Genomic DNA, 16,978 nt, shown 5'->3' on the forward strand with positions numbered 1-16,978 from the left:
CACCAAGAAAACAGCATTCAAGGACCGGCTGGACAACAACGCACACAACAGCAAGGAACTCTTCAACATCGTGAGAGAGCTCTCCAACCCCAACGCCAGAACCAACGACATCACCCCATCGCAAGACCTCTGCAACTCCCTCGCCTCCTACTTCCACAACAAGATCGCTGACATACACAACAGCTTCAGCACACAAACAACGCTCCCCACGACCACACCAACGCCCCCCACCACCACCCTCAATGCCTGGACACCGATCAACCTCGAAGACACCATCCGCATGATGAACTCCATCCACTCCGGATCTCCAACCGACCCCTGCCCTCACCACGTCTTCAACAAGGCCGACGCTGTCATCGCACCCCACCTGCGGGACATTATCAACACCTCCTTCGACACCGCCACCTTCCCTGAGAGCTGGAAGCACGCCGAACTCAGCACTCTACTAAAGAAACCAACGGCGGACCCCACCGAACTCAAGAACTACCGCCCCATCTCGCTCCTCCCGTTTCCAGCCAAAGTCATCGAGAAGACCATCAACAAGCAACTGGCAGCCTTCCTCGAGACGACTGGATCCCTCGACCCATCTCAGTCAGGCTTCCGGGCCAACCACAGCACCGAGACCGCCCTTATCGCTGCCACCGACGACATCCGAACCCTGCTGGACAACGGAGAAACAGCGGCCCTCCTCCTCCTGGACCTCTCCGCGGCATTCGACACTGTCTGCCACCGCACCCTAGTGCAGCGCCTCAGCAACATCGGAATCGAGGAGAAAGCACTGGAATGGATCATCTCCTTCCTCGCCGGAAGGACACAGAGAGTCCACCTGCCCCCATTCAGATCAGAAGCCACGGAAGTCATCTGCGGCGTCCCTCAGGGATCCTCGCTCAGCCCCACCCTCTTCAATGTCTACATGAGCCCCCTTGCAGCCATCACACGCCAACACAACCTGAACATCATCTCCTACGCCGATGACACCCAGCTGATCCTCTCCCTGACCAACGACCCCGCAACCGCCAGAGCCAACCTACACGAAGGGATGAAAGACGTGGCCGAGTGGATGACGACCAGCCGCCTGAAACTGAACACAGACAAGACGGAAGTCCTCATCCTGGGCTCCTCACCCTCCGCCTGGGACGACTCCTGGTGGCCCCCCGCCCTGGGCAACGCACCCAAACCGACAGACCACGCACGCAACCTAGGCTTCATCCTGGACTCTTCCCTCTCCATGACCAGACAAGTCAACGCCGTCTCCTCGTCCTGTTTCAACATCCTGCGCATGCTACGTAAGATCTTCCGGTGGATCCCCACCGAGACCAGGAAGACGGTCACCCAGGCCCTCGTCACCAGCCGACTGGACTACGGCAACGCCCTCTACGCCGGAACCACCGCCAAGCTCCAGAAGAGACTCCAGCGGATCCAGAACGCCTCGGCGAGACTCATCCTCGACGTCCCCAGACGAAGCCACATCTCCAGACACCTGAGAGACCTGCACTGGCTCCCGATCAACAAAAGAATCACCTTCCGGCTCCTCACCCACGCACACAAAGCCCTACACAACCAAGGCCCGACCTACCTCAACAGCCGCCTCAACTTCTACGCTCCCAAACGCCACCTCCGCTCGACCAGTCACGCCCTTGCCGCCGTCCCCCGCATCCGCAGAGCGACAACAGGAGGAAGGTCCTTCTCCCACCTGGCCGCCAAGACTTGGAACCCCCTCCCTCCCGACCTACGCCTGACCCAAGACCACCTCTCCTTCAGGAAGAAGCTCAAGACCTGGCTGTTCGAGCAGTAGCGGACCACCCCCCCCCCCCCCAAGCGCCTTGAGACCCTCCGGGTAAGTAGTGCGCGATATAAATGCCTATGATTGATTGATTGACTGCCTTTAGCAGAGTTTAATATCAATCCACCCTTAAAAGCCAATTCCCTGAAGACATGATTTTCACAATACAGAAGTAATGCCTACTGGTTTTGTCATAACCTTTCATTATAAACAGATCACACCTAAGGAATCCAGTATAACGTTTCCAGTGAACCGATGAGGCCTCTAGCTTTTCATAGGGGCTTATCACAATATACAATGCAGGCCTACTGAAGTGTGTGTAAACGTGCAAGCATTTGACATACAGTTGTAAAATTACAAATACATGCAAAAGTGATGTTGGGCAAGCAGTATACAACCCCTCTCAACAGGGCCTAGCAAGAATCATCATAGTGACGTTCGACTCCCAGGACTGTCAGAGTGGTCTACCAACACCAAACCCTTGCCTGAAATGGTAATCTGTGCGATTAAATGCAACCAAATACCTTTCTACAACCTGTACCATAAGATAGATTCTACTGTTAAAGGCCCATTGGCTTTACCATATGCTTTTCACAATAAATAGGTCAGACTTTGTGATAACTCCCTTAATAAAGAAGCCGGACCTGTGGCTTGGGGCATGACTTGTCAGTGCTCCCCAATGGAGCCTATAGTCGTTAACATTGGTTTGTCACCATAACCAGCTCAGGCCTATGGCTAGGCAATCACACAACACAGCCATCAGGCATACAGCTAAAAAACGGCAAAGAGATGCAAAATGACAGTAAAAAAGGCAAAATACTATCTCTATTCACAGGGTTTATCAAGGATTCTCACAGTTCAACCCTTCTATACCCATGGATTGTCAGAGGGGGTAACCAACAGCAAAAGCATCCCCTACGACAGTAATCTGTGAGATTCCACGTAACAAACAGCCTACCTGGCGGCTTTAATATAGAGCAATAACAATCCACCCTTCAATGCCTACTGACTTTAGCATATGCTTTTTACAATAAAGACTCCATTACCCATGACCTTAACATAACATTTAATACTAAGCAATCAGGCCTATAGCTATGATCATTGGCTCGTCGCCATAACAAGCTCACTTCGACTGTATTTAGTATAAACTTTGCTGCAGGCCAAAAACTGTAACACAAGCAGTCATTTTACTGGAAGCACACACGCATGGCCAACTCAAATCCTGCACTTGGTGGAAGGAATATGTGGTTAGAGCTTTATCCCCTTTCTCAATAGTACTCTGGAAGCTCTTTTTTGTTGATCATAAGGTTGCACTGCCAAGCCAGGCCTAAAAAATCCAGAGCAAAGAGGCTGCCGTGGGACGTGGGTGCTGCTGGGCGATGCACAAAGGTGGACTTGTCTAAGATAGGACTGTATGTATGACATTACAACGCATGCTTTTACCACGCATGCCTTTACAACGCGGTTTTTACAAAGAAAACCTTTACAACGCATAGCGCTTTTAGGCGCTGGATAGTGAATAGTTTAATGTACTATTCGAACTCCACTCCCCGTGGACACTAGGGAAGGTGTTGGATAGTAAATTAAACGTATTCCTTATCCTAGAGCGCCCCCCAGCGCAATGCGTTGTAATGGTTTGCGTTGTAAAAGTTGCGTGGTAAAGTCACTGCGTGGTAAAAGTTGCGTTGTAAAGGATGTTTCCCATCCCAAAACATCATGGCCAGAGATGTCTATTCAAGAAGCTTAGGATAAAGGAAGCCAGGGCTGCGGACACGTTCACGCACTCTCGGGGGCGTGAATCAAGGAACTGGGAGTGTGAACCAAGGAACTAACCATGGTGAACAAACACCACAAATTAGAGGGAAAGGTACAGCAAATGCAAGCAGAGATCCTGACATGATTTAATTTATTATTTTATGTAAAGTATTTATGTTGGCAGCCGACCCCTTTACATATAAAGTGTCAAAGCTAACTTGGGGTGTATTAGCATTTTATATATAACAATGTTATTGTAGTGTAAGAGAATCTCTGTGAAAAGAACAGCAAAAGAGAATGGAAGTCCTTAGATACTGAAGTTTGGCTTGCAAAGGTGATTTTTTTAGATCTTTTCAGAAGCTTCAGCTTACAGCTGATGTGGCCAGGAATAGGGTTATTGAATCTTGGGGCAAGGCTTAATAAAGCATCTTCAGAAGTTTTGCTTTCTTTAGCTTTTGGGATTTTGAGTATGGAGTTTCCAGAAAAGCAGAGAAACCAACTGGAGGGGTGCACTGAATATAAACCGCCTTTTTGTGGCGCACTGTCAGTGCGCCTCCTGAGCGCTTCTTGGCACCCACATCTGTAATATAAGATTCCCTCATTTGCATGGGGGAATGCCTCCATGCCAATGAGGAAACGCCCTCTGATGATAACTGGTGCTATATGTATGCCAGGGCTATTTGTATTACAGAAGGGGTCGCACAGGCGTCTAAGGCGCCTTCTGTAATACCAAACGCCCACTGCACACCCGGGGCACTTTGTGTAATAAAGCCCCTGGTGCTCACAATAAAGGGTTTTGAACCTTCTAATGTGCAGCCAACGACATTGCATCAGAAATAAAGAGTGGATAACTGTCAAGTGGAATAAAATAGTCTGCTCCATCTCCTGGAGGTTCAACCCTTGCAGGTATCCCCATTATAGAACCAACCTGCCGGACAGACAGATATAGCAAAGACAGAAATACTGACAGGTGTGCACTGCCTTTTAGTGTAGGCTAAACCAGATTGTCCTCGTATCATTACAAAACTCATGATAAATAACGGTAATCAACCAGCACGCTAAAAACTTGTGTTCTTTACATGCCTTCTGAGGCTGCCTTCAAGAGTGCAAACCCACCCTTGACTAATCACATCCAATGATTTCAGGAGGCTGTTGTTAACATTTTATTTTTCTTGTGAGGCGACGCTCCTCCGCCTTAGCTGAAGAGCCGCCACTGTCCAAATGTTTTGAAACTTTTGCATAATTATGCAAAATGTTTCACCAAGGGAATGAGCACAGAGAGTGACCCTAGACGAGCCTTGATGACGGTGCGTTTTCAGTACTACTTTCTAAATGTATCTGTTTTAAAGCTATAGTTTCTATGGGCACTGGTGAAATATTACAATCCTTCAGGATCTGCCATAGAGCATAGGAGCAGTGTTTCTCTGCAGCAGCAAATCTATTAGGCAAGCATCTACAGTGCACCCTAAGAACACAGGCTGTAGAGCAAACAAAGTTTTGTACAAGATCAATGAAGCAGTGAATTGCGATTCTCCTATTAACATGACCAGAGAATCTGGATTTCATTAAAGACACGGAGGCTGACATTATGCATTATCCTTTAATAGCAACTCACACAGCCGCACTACATCACAAAGGATAAAGTTCTAGAGTCATAACAAAGGATGTATCTAGGAGATGATCTGCCTCTTTTAAAAGAATCGCAGCAGGAAGAACTTCAAAAGGAACTGAGAGATCCGGTAACGGGAAACAACTTCATGAGATGAAACATCAAGGAAGAAACTTCGGCAAGTAAAAGGCCAGCCGGTTAAACGGAGTTGCCTGAAAGAAAGAAATGAGTAAGAACCAAGAGCCTGAAGAGCAAATTCATCACATGGTCATAGCAAAGATTAAAACCAATTGAAGCAATTCATAAAATCATGCACAAATACAATATATCAAAGATGTAGATGTAATAAGTTGACACCCCACAAGTTGTGAAAGGGAGGAGGGAGGGATAATGTCAGCCTCCGTGTCTTTAATGAAATCCAGATTCTCTGGTCATGTTAATAGGAGAATCGCAATTTCATTACAAGACCGGAGGCTACATTATGCATGTTCGTAGCCCCGAAGGACCACCTCAGACATATGCTCGATAGGCTTACAGTAATGACGAGCAAAGGTATTAGCATTTGACCAGTCAGCAGCTTTTAGAATATCATCCAACTTACCACCTGACCAGAAGGACTTACTGGCCATAGCTCCTCTGACAGAATGTGCTTGAAACTTAGAGAGGTCGACACCAGCGAGCTTCATGGTAGACTTAACCCATCTAGCAATGGAGGTGGAAGAAACAGGTTTGAAAGGTTTCACAAAGGAAACTAAGAGTTGATTTGCGCCATTGGGGCGCAGGAGAGACATCCTAGCGTCATATTCTTTCATGCAAGCAACCACACAAAGTTTAGGAAAGGTGTCAAAACGAGGATAGAAGATAAAATCTGACATCGTTTTGGTTCTTCTAAGTAATTCGAACTTGACACCAAACATATCATAACATCTATTTGAAATGTCTAAGCTTCTGATGTCAGAAACCCTCCTACAGGAAATTAAGCACAAGAGTGTAGCAAGCTTAAAGGAGAGAAGCTTCCTATTAAGGGAAGAATTATCTGGCCAGGAACAAAAAAGGTCTAAAATGCACTTGACATCCCAAAGGGTCTGGTATTTAGGTCTAGGGAGTCTCCTTAGTCTTATACTCTTGAGGACCCTACAAATGATAGGATTTGTACCTACCGATTTACCGTTGATAGGAGCGTGACCAGCGGAGATTGCGGATCTGAAGCAGTTAATAGAGCGATAGGAAAGGCCTCTGTCAAATTGTTCGACCAGAAAATTAACGATATTCACGACAGGAGTCTCCACGGGATCCAGACTCCTTTCCAGGCACCAATGAAACCATTTCTTCCAAATGCTGTTGTATCTAAGGTGTGTCCCAGGTGCCCAAGATTCTCCGAGAAGAGAGAGAGCTGTCGACGAAAGTCCAGACAGCTCGTTAGATTGCCTGACACTTTCCAGGCAAGAAGGTTCAAATTCCCCTTGAGAATAAGACGGTGATCTTCCCCGTCTGCGTTTGAGACCAGGCCTGGAGAGGCTGGGATCAGAAAGGGGATGTCGCATGCTAGTTCCAGGGCTGTCGGGAACCAGGCTTGGGACGGCCAAAAGGGAGTTATCAGGATCAGGGAGCATTGATCCGATCTGACCTTCTGAAGGACTCTCTGAATCATGGCGAAAGGAGGAAAGGCATAACCCAGGAAGTGGGACCAGGGTTGGAGAAACGCGTTCACAGCAAGAGCGCCCGGGTCTGGCATCCAACTGAAGTAGTTGGGAAGTTGGAAGGTAAGCCTGCTGGCGAATAGATCCACGTCCATGGGACCCCAAAAGTGGGAGAGGGAATTGAAGACGTTCACATCGAGTTTCCAGTCCGAGAAGTCTATAAGGAATCTCGAATTCCAGTCTGCTGAAATGTTCGATTTCCCGGGAAGATATTCCGCCCTGAGGGAGATTTTGTGTTCCAGACAGAACATCCAAAGTCTCCTTGCAAGATTGGAGAGATCCGCAGATCTCGTCCCTCCAAGGCGATTGATATAGGCCACAGCGGAAACGTTGTCCATCTTCAGAACAACGGACCTCCCTTGGATGGAGTGTTTGAAGCTCATAAGAGCGTATAAGCCAGCCGTCAATTCCAGAAAATTTATGTGTTGGGAGGATTCCGATAGGGTCCAAACCCCACCGGTGTCCTGGTCCCCCAAACGAGCACCCCAGCCATGAAGACTGGCGTCTGATTCTAGGACAAAATCCGGGGATGAGCCGAAGATAGCTTTGCCGTTCCAGGCGTCTAAGTTCTCCAGCCACCAAAAGAGCTCTGTTCTCGCATCCGGATCCAGAGAGACAAGGTCCCCATACCACAGACCTGAATTGAGAGCATTCCTCTTTATTCTCTGAAGTGCACGGTATTTCAGAGGGCCGGGAAAAATAGCCTGGATGGAAGAAGAAAGGAGCCCAAGAAGTCTGGCTAGTTCGCGGAGAGTTAAAGACTCTTGTTTCAGAACGGACCTGATTTCCTTCCGGATCTTGGCAATCTTCTTGGCCGGAAGAAGGAGGAGACATTTTGTGGTGTCTAGAGTGAAGCCGAGGAATTCTATAGTTCTGCAGGGAGAGAGGATGGATTTGTCTCTGTTGATGATGAACCCTAGGCTCTCTAACAGGTTCATGGAGGTTTCTAGATCTCTTAGGAGGTCTGAATGGGATTGGGACATGATAAGAATATCGTCCAAGTAAATGATGAGGCGGATACCTCTCTCTCTTAGAATTGTAACGACACACTTCATGATCTTGGTAAAGCACCAAGGGGCAGAAGAGAGGCCGAAGGGAAGAGCTTGGAACTGGTAGAGATGTTCCTTCCAAGCAAATTGAAGGAAGGGTTGATGTTCCTTGTACATGGGAATCGTGAAGTAAGCGTCCTTCAGGTCTAACTTGGCCATCCAGTCCCCTTCCAGAAGGAGATCCCTCAGGAGGTGGATACCCTCCATTTTGAAATGGCGATAAACTAGGAATTTGTTGACTTCTCGAAGGTTTATTACGGGTCTCCAACCCTTGTCCTTTTTCTGAACGAGAAACAGTGTGCTTATGAATCTGGCATCGGACCAGGGAACCTCCACTATTGCGTCCTTTTTGAGCATGGAAGCGATTTCTTCCTCCACAATCTTTTCTTGATCTTCTGAGAGGACAAAGGGGCGGGGTAAGTGTGACTGGACGGGAATCTGTAAGAAATCTATCTTGAAACCCATGACGGTCTCTAAAACCCATGGGTCTTGGGTAATTGAATCCCAAACATGATAAAACTGTTTTAGCCTGCCCCCTACTATGGGAGGGGTAGAAGAAGGAGTAGTACTTACTTGTAGAGTTGGAGGTGTTGGGAGTACCTCGACCTCTTGAGCCGCGGTTTCTCGGGCCTCTTCCTCTCTGGGGAAAGAAGGGTTGTCTAGGGGGGTAGAAGCCCCTGCCTGTTCCTCTGAAGGATGAATAGGGTCGTTGGTTGCCTCGGCCGGAAGAGCGACCCCTTCTACCGGCCTGGCCAAAAAGGTTGTTGTTGAACACCCGCCTCAGGTTACTTTGGGCTCTGTCGAGGGCGGTGAAGGTGGAAACGTATTTGCCAATTTCTTTGATAATGTCTTCTCCGAAGAGGAGGCCCCTGGGGTTTTGGGAGGGCTCTTTTTCAGCCATATCACCTAATTTAGGGTCAATCTTGTTCAAAATGGACCTTCTTCGTTCAATATTTAAGCTCGAGTTGGCATTACCAAGGAGGACGATGGCCCTCTGGCTCCATCCTCGGACAAGATCAGTATTTAAGGGTGTGGAGGAGAGGTGGGATTGCTCGGCCATATCGAGGATCCTAACAAGGGGTCCCAAGACGTCCAGGAGGCGGTCTTGGCAGCCTTTAAGGGCTCTTTCCAATCCTTTTCTGGGGTCTCGCCCTAATTTAAACAAGAATTTGATAAGACTAGGATCTAGGTTGGGGGTTTGACAAACCCTCTCATCGATGGTAGGTCTGGGGGATTCAGACCTCATAGTATTCCTGGTGTTTCTGTCTAAAAGGTTTCTCAACCAACGAGAAACGAATTTAGAAACATGATCCTGCGGGAACCATTTAGAACTGTTGGGGTGAGAGATGTTCAGGGGAGAGAACATCTCCTCTCCGACAGGATTGAGAATAATATTCTTAGAGGAGGGTTCCGGGTCAGGTTGGGAGTTAAAGTCATGGTGGACCTCATCCAGGTCGAAGACGAATTAGTCTGAAAGGTCTTTGGAGGCATTATCATAAAAGGAGGATGAGGAGGAGTCAAGACCAACATTCTTCCTTTTTTCGTTAGCACTATCCCAAAGTGTGTCGCGAGGGACACCATACACATTTGTGCCGCCATGGGCACCGATCAGGGTAGTGTCCCGAGGGACATCAGGTTCAAGTGGGGCGCGATGGCCACCCATCCAAAGCGAGGTGCTAAGACCTCCTGTACTGTGAGAGGCGCTAGGGCCCGCAGTGCTTTCGCAATGTTTGGTCTTTTTGGGTCTCTTACCGTGTAGGGGAGGATCCTGAGGATCACATGGTCTTTTGGAGAGCATAACTTCTTTAAGAGAAGACATCATACATGCTTTAATTTCCTGCTGAAGGAATTTTTTGAGGGAGTTGTCAAGGGGGGCCGGTGAACTAGCCGTGGCGTCGTCGGAATCCATGTCAGACATGGTGTAGTAGGGTCAGAAGAGGGTATTAGCAGGTAGAGTAGGAACTTCTCCTCTTTATCTCCTCCTTCCTCTATCACCTCTTCTTTTTTTTATTTATTTTTTAGGTATTGTTTTTTTTTTTTTTTTTGGTTTGTAAGGGGTAAATCTATTTATAAGGGACGTGTAAATCTAATCAGGGAATATATCACAGGGTAAAGGGGGGGGTTTAAGCATGAAAGGGCAGTTACAGCATGTAAGGGCAGTCAATCCGGTTTAAGTACTGTTAATCCGGCTTTAGTATGGATTAAAAGAGCCTTGGGGGATGTTTATAGCGTTTGTAGCACTAGCGCAATGTGTGGAAGTCTCTCCGGCGGCTGGAGCGGAGCAACTGGCAAAATTGCAGAGGAGTGCTCGAGCTCAGCCGCCGGGGAGAGGAAAGTCGCTTGGGAGGAAAGGCACGCAACGCGGGCGTTGCTAAAGTGCCTTCCTCCAAGCGGCGCTTGCTCCGGGAAACCGGAGAAAAGGAAGCAAAGCAGTCGGGAAGGCGAAAGTGCCGAGAAAGCAGTTGGAAAGGCGAAGTCTCAGACGGGTGAGAGGCGGGCAGCGAAGGGGACGCTGCGGGGTCAGACAGGAGCGAAGGACGACCATAAATTGGAAGTCCATGGAGGGGGGGGGTGGGGGAGGTAGAACCAGCGCCACCCGGGTGATAACAAGTACGTCCCTGGAAGGGGCAGGGCGCAATAGGATTAAAAACTACATAACAATTCAACAATTAAAATTAGCAAAACGACATTAGCGTACCCCCTCAACACAATATGAAAAAGGCATTAGATAAAGATATAAGCCCAAAATAGCTTAAACAATACAAGAAAATTGCCATAAAATAGCGTATCAAGTAAAGATATGAGAGAGAAAGAAAGTAGTGACTTATCTGCTGGCGAGTTTTGTACAAGATCAATGAAGCAGTGAATTTATGCAACTACCTCACCTTTAAAAACGCCTCTCCCAGTTTGTATGAGAGTGGAAATATTAACAAGTCTGGACAGTGTGTCAGGAGGAGATACAATTTGCATCGTTGCTCTTGGGCTAGCAAGGGCAGCATAACAGTCAATGTGCCCAAAAACTCACATACTTTCCAAGTTCTGCTGTAACAGTAGGTGAGGGTATGCCACATATGTTCCTAAGTGATGTATAAAATTCCAGGGTATTAGCAGTAATGTTGGGGTGGTCCTCAAATAGTCCGTGGTGCTGATCAGAATTAAAGCCCATTTTCCATTCTGCCAGAGGTACCTCTCAATGATATCAGCATTACACTTCTTCATGTGCCTTGTGAGTTTCATGTCATTCAGTGTCATCATTTGCAATGACGGTACAAAAGGGGGTGGTGATGGACCGAGCATCTGAATCAATCAAACACTCACACCCAGTCAAAAGATCTGGGTTTAATCCATCACCGTTCTTTAGCCCACTCTGCCACCCCAGTTCAGACATGGCTATATGCAAATCAGTCTGACCCTGTGCCTCATGGGAACAGTCCAGCCCGAACTGCCAAGCCATGTCTTCCCTGGACCGGAAACAAGCTTCTGAGGACCAGTTTCTGGCATTACAGCCGTCTTCAGCCCGGCTTGCTTGAATCCAGTGGCAAAGTGAGCAAGGGACTCACGTCTGAGCATACCCTGCCACACTTATGGCGGCCAAAAGCGGTACAAAAGGGGGTGGTGATGGACGGAGCATCTGAATCAATCAAACACTCACACCCAGTCAAAAGATCTGGGTTTAATCCATCACCGTTCTTTAGCCCACTCTGCCACCCCAGTTCAGACATGGCTATATGCAAATCAGTCTGACCCTGTGCCTCATGGGAACAGTCCAGCCCGAACTGCCAAGCCATGTCTTCCCTGGAATGGAAGCAAGCTTCCGAGGACCGGTTTCTGGCATTCCAGCCGTCTTCAGCCCGGCTTGCTTAAATCCAGTGGCAAAGTGAGCAAGGGACTCACGTCTGAGCATACACTGCCACACTTATGGCGGCAAAAAGCGGTACAAAAGAGGGTGGTGATGGACGGAGCATCCCGAGTGGGATGGGTATGCTCAGACGTGAGTCCCATGCTCTCCACACCACTGGATTCAAGCAAGCCGGGCTGAAGACGGCTGGAATGCCAGAAACAGGTCCTCAGAAGCTTGTTTCCGGCCCAGGGAAGGCATGGCTTCGCAGTTCGGGCTGGACTGTTCCCATGAGGCACAGGGTCAGACTGATTTGCATATGGCCATGTCTGAACTGGGGTGGTGTGGAGTGCAAAAATCAATGATTTCAGGCCCAGATCTCTGTACTGGGGTGAATGTATGACATTGTTCTGCATTCTGTCCATCAACTGTGGTTTTTGCAATTGTCACCCCGAGTGGGATGGGTATGCTCAGACGTGAGTTCCATGCTCTCCACACCACTGGATTCAAGCAAGCCGGGCTGAAGACGGCTGGAATGCCAGAAACCGGTCCTTGGAAGCTTGTTTCCGGTCCAGGGAAGGCATGGCTTGGCAGTTCGGGCTGGACTGTTCCCATGAGGCACAGGGTCAGACTTATTTGCATATGGCCATTGCTGAACTGGGGTGGTGTGGAGTGCAAAAAAACGATGGATTTAGGCCCAGATCTCTGTACTGGGGTGAATGTATGACATTGTTCTGCATTCTGTCCATCAACTGTGGTTTTTGCAATCATTTGCAATGACAGCACTAAAAGGCCTCACTGAGCTACAGTGACAGACCAGATCCTCACTTTTGCTCTAGTTCGTTGCACAATTCCAAGCCAGGAACATGGTCCTCAAATATGCAGTGGTGCCGGAGCAGCAAAGGGTGCAGCAGGCTGGTGATTCCATCTTCCCTTGTTCTGTTTCATTCAATAAATGAGTGAAATATGTAAGAAAGGCACCACACCGCGCATTTTGGAGCTCAATTTTCAAATAAATTGTTTAAAACTTCATATAGTCAGCTCATTTTGGTATCTTCAATGGTAGAATGACACAGCTTTAGGAGGCTCCAAAGACAGAGGTCCACCTCTCCAATGGTCATAAGAAAAGAAAATATGTTACTCTGTCCTGAAGGGTCTTCACTGGTTGCTGGTGTTTGCCCTTCCTACATACGCAGTTCCACCCAACAACTCATGGTTACCTCTGTGGCAACATTTGCCACACCCTCTAGACCTCTGTGATTGGCTGACCAAACACTTTCTTTCTTTCACCTTTTAAACTCTTTATGAGTGGTGTCATCAGTTGTGGGCCATTCTTTCTCTGGTCCTTTTAAACTCCTTGTCAATGATGGACTTCAATTGCGTGTCATCCTTTCTCTGACCCTATTAAAGTCTTTATCAATGATGGACATCAATTATCAATGATGATCCTCCGTTCTCTGGTCCTTTTAAACTCCTTGTCAATGATGGACATCAATTATCAATGATGATCCTCCGTTCTCTGGTCCTTTTAAACTCCTTGTCAATGATGGACATCAATTATCAATGATGATCCTCCGTTCTCTGGTCCTTTTAAACTCCTTGTCAATGATGGACATAAATCATCAATGATGATCCTCCGTTCTCTGGTCCTTTTAAACTCCTTGTCAATGATGGACATCAATTATCAATGAGGACCCTCCGTTCTCTGGTCCCTTTAAACTCCTTGTCAATGATGGACATCAATTATCAATGATGATCCTCCGTTCTCTGGTCCTTTTAAACTCTTTATCAATGATGGACATCAATTATCAATGATGATCCTCCGTTCTCTGGTCCTTTTAAACTCCTTGTCAATGATGGACATCAATTATCAATGATGATCCTCCGTTCTCTGGTCCTTTTAAACTCTTTATCAATGATGGACTTCAATTGCGTGTCATCCTTTCTCTGACCCTTTTAAACTCTTTATCAATGATGGACATCAATTATCAATGATGATCCTCCGTTCTCTGGTCCTTTTAAACTCCTTGTCAATGATGGACATCAATTATCAATGATGATCCTCCGTTCTCTGGTCCTTTTAAACTCCTTGTCAATGATGGACATCAATTATCAATGATGATCCTCCGTTCTCTGGTCCTTTTAAACTCCTTGTCAATGATGGACATCAATTATCAATGATGATCCTCCGTTCTCTGGTCCTTTTAAACTCCTTGTCAATGATGGACATCAATTATCAATGATGATCCTCCGTTCTCTGGTCCTTTTAAACTCTTTATCAATGATGGACATCAATTATCAATGATGATCCTCCGTTCTCTGGTCCTTTTAAACTCCTTGTCAATGATGGACATCAATTATCAATGATGATCCTCCGTTCTCTGGTCCTTTTAAACTCTTTATCAATGATGGACTTCAATTGCGTGTCATCCTTTCTCTGACCCTTTTAAACTCTTTATCAATGATGGACATCAATTAGCAATGATGATCCTCCATTCTCTGGTCCTTTTAAACTCCTTATCAATGATGGACTTCAATTGCGTGTCATCCTTTCTTTGACCCTATTAAAGTCTTTATCAATGATGGACATCAATTATCAATGATGATCCTCCGTTCTCTGGTCCTTTTAAACTCTTTATCAATGATGGACATCAATTATCAATGATGATCCTCCGTTCTCTGGTCCTTTTAAACTCTTTATCAATGATGGACATCAATTATCAATGATGATCCTCCGTTCTCTGGTCCTTTTAAACTCTTTATCAATGATGGACTTCAATTGCGTGTCATCCTTTCTCTGACCCTATTAAAGTCTTTATCAATGATGGACATCAATTATCAATGATGATCCTCCATTCTCTGGTCCTTTTAAACTCCTTATCAATGATGGACTTCAATTGCGTGTCATCCTTTCTCTGACCCTATTAAAGTCTTTATCAATGATGGACATCAATTATCAATGATGATCCTCCGTTCTCTGGTCCTTTTAAACTCTTTATCAATGATGGACATCAATTATCAATGGTGATCCTCCGTTCTCTGGTCCTTTTAAACTCTTTATCAATGATGGACATCAATTATCAATGATGATTCTCCGTTCTCTGGTCCTTTTAAGCTCCTTGTCAATGATGGTCATCAATTGCGGGTCATCTTTTCTCTGACTCTCTTACACTCTTCTTGATTGGGGGGCATCCGTTGTGAATCTTGGTATTTTACCTATAATATCTCTTCTCATCTCCTTCAAAAGAGACCAATAATTTTATCTTGCGGTGGAACCTAAAGTCAGTTTTCTTTCAATCGCTTGAAATACGCCACTCGGAGACCAGTGCCTAGAGTTAATTTATCTGTTATGGTATGCTATATAAAGGTTACTACATTGGGGCCACCATAGAGTTTCTCCTTCCTATCACTCTCAACCCGGCGCCTGAAGCACAGAAACAGTCAGAGGACAACAACTCAAGTATATCCTTTCCAATAAGCATATGGACTAACATACTGTACTGAACTTGTTGGAGTCTGTTGCCATTGACAGTTATCGCCACTGGTACTCCACCGTATCTCAGCATTTATAGCAGGAAGCTCTCTGACTCGGCTCTTACCTTCACTACTGTTCCTCATGGGTACTGTTGCACCTCTGTGTTAGAAATGGGGGTCTCTAGTTGGCAGAGGTAGGTACCTTCCTCATTAGGATAAGGGATTTACATTCCTAAAAGAACCCCTGCTCACCACCCCCTTGGTAGCTTGGCATGTACAGTCAGGCATATCTCAGATGCAGTGTGTAAAGCATTTGCACATAACCAACAGTAATACATTGAAAACACTACAAAAGGACACCACACCAGTTTAAAAAAAAATCCAATATTTTATATTGTCAGGGGGTCCCTTGCTCGGCCCGGGCTGAGCTAACTGATTCTCCGTCTTACCAACAGGCGGACTGCTATGGGCCCTTTAAGAACAGCCCTTGTTTTCATGGGGACGGCCTCGCCTCTGGACCACCTGACTTTGTGGACCTATCCGGATCTACCTCTCATCATATGAGGGAGGACCCGGAAGACGCCGTCGCTCGTGTGGCCCAGAAGGACTTGTCGTGGGAGGAGGACGTGAAGCACCAGGAGAACAACGCGAGCTGGACCAGTGAAGGCGAGACCAACGCGACGGAACCGGGAGCCGAGACCAAGGCAGCGGAGCCCTTCGCGAGAACTGACACAGGCCGTGGAGAAGGCGCCGGGACGGAACCGGAGGAGAAGCAGACACCGGCAGCTGAATCGCCAGGAGGCCAACGGTACCGCGAATCGCCCAGCCACGTGAAGGAGGACGCATGGCTTCTCCAGGTGCGTGCTCGTTTGGGTTCGCTATTGCGGTTTAAGAAGGGCGGGACCGGGTAGGAGACGGAAGGGAGCGCCTGGGGCACCGTGTTTCTCGAGCACAATTCACGAGAGTCAGTTACTGTTGGTGGTGGTTCTGGCTATTCCCTCACACTCCCCTCCCTTGCAATTCTACGTGAACTGACCAGCCCACTAAAAGCCTTGTTGTCTTTTTTTTCTTACATGCGCTGGAAAACCCCGGACCTCCGCCCCAGGGACTGAAGCTGAGAACCCAAAGGAAGGATCCAGGACCCTTATTGTTTTTTTGTGTTATCAAGAACCGTTTTTGTTTAGAAACTCAATAAAAGAGTTCAAACGTCGCCCTCCAGTGTTGGCTCCTTCCATTCTTGTGACCCAAAGGTGACATATATACTTAAAACAAGACCACAAATCCAACATACAGTACTTTAGAAATATATACATTGCAAGATATCTTAAAATTGCAGAAATACCTCACAAACACATTTCGTACAAGTTGGTAGCTCCGTCCAGGGCTACCTCGATGCTGAAAGCAACATGGTCTAACAGTTCCAGCTGACTGCGTTGGTACAGCCAGCGAAAGCGTGGATAGACTCAATTACAGTACCTTTCTCGAGCCGGTCATGCCAACCATCGCGGTTGGGTGGCAAGATGGAAACGGTGCAGGGTGCAGTGCCCTCTCGATGCAGTGCATGTAGTGGCTCAGTAACGATCGTCCAGGTGGCGTTGGTGAGACCAAGGCTTACGGTGCAGGATGAGGTGGTGCTCGATGCGGTACTGGCAGGTTGGGTTACAAGCGACAGAGCAGGTTAGCGGGAGCTGGCGTTGGTCAGCCCAGACTGCTGTGTGTGCTGAGGCGGTGTGTTGTCAAACTTATGAGCGGTGCCCCTAGCCACGATGC

This window comes from Lissotriton vulgaris, chromosome 9 (genome assembly GCF_964263255.1).
Source record: "Lissotriton vulgaris chromosome 9, aLisVul1.2, whole genome shotgun sequence".
NCBI lineage: Eukaryota > Metazoa > Chordata > Amphibia > Caudata > Salamandridae > Lissotriton > Lissotriton vulgaris.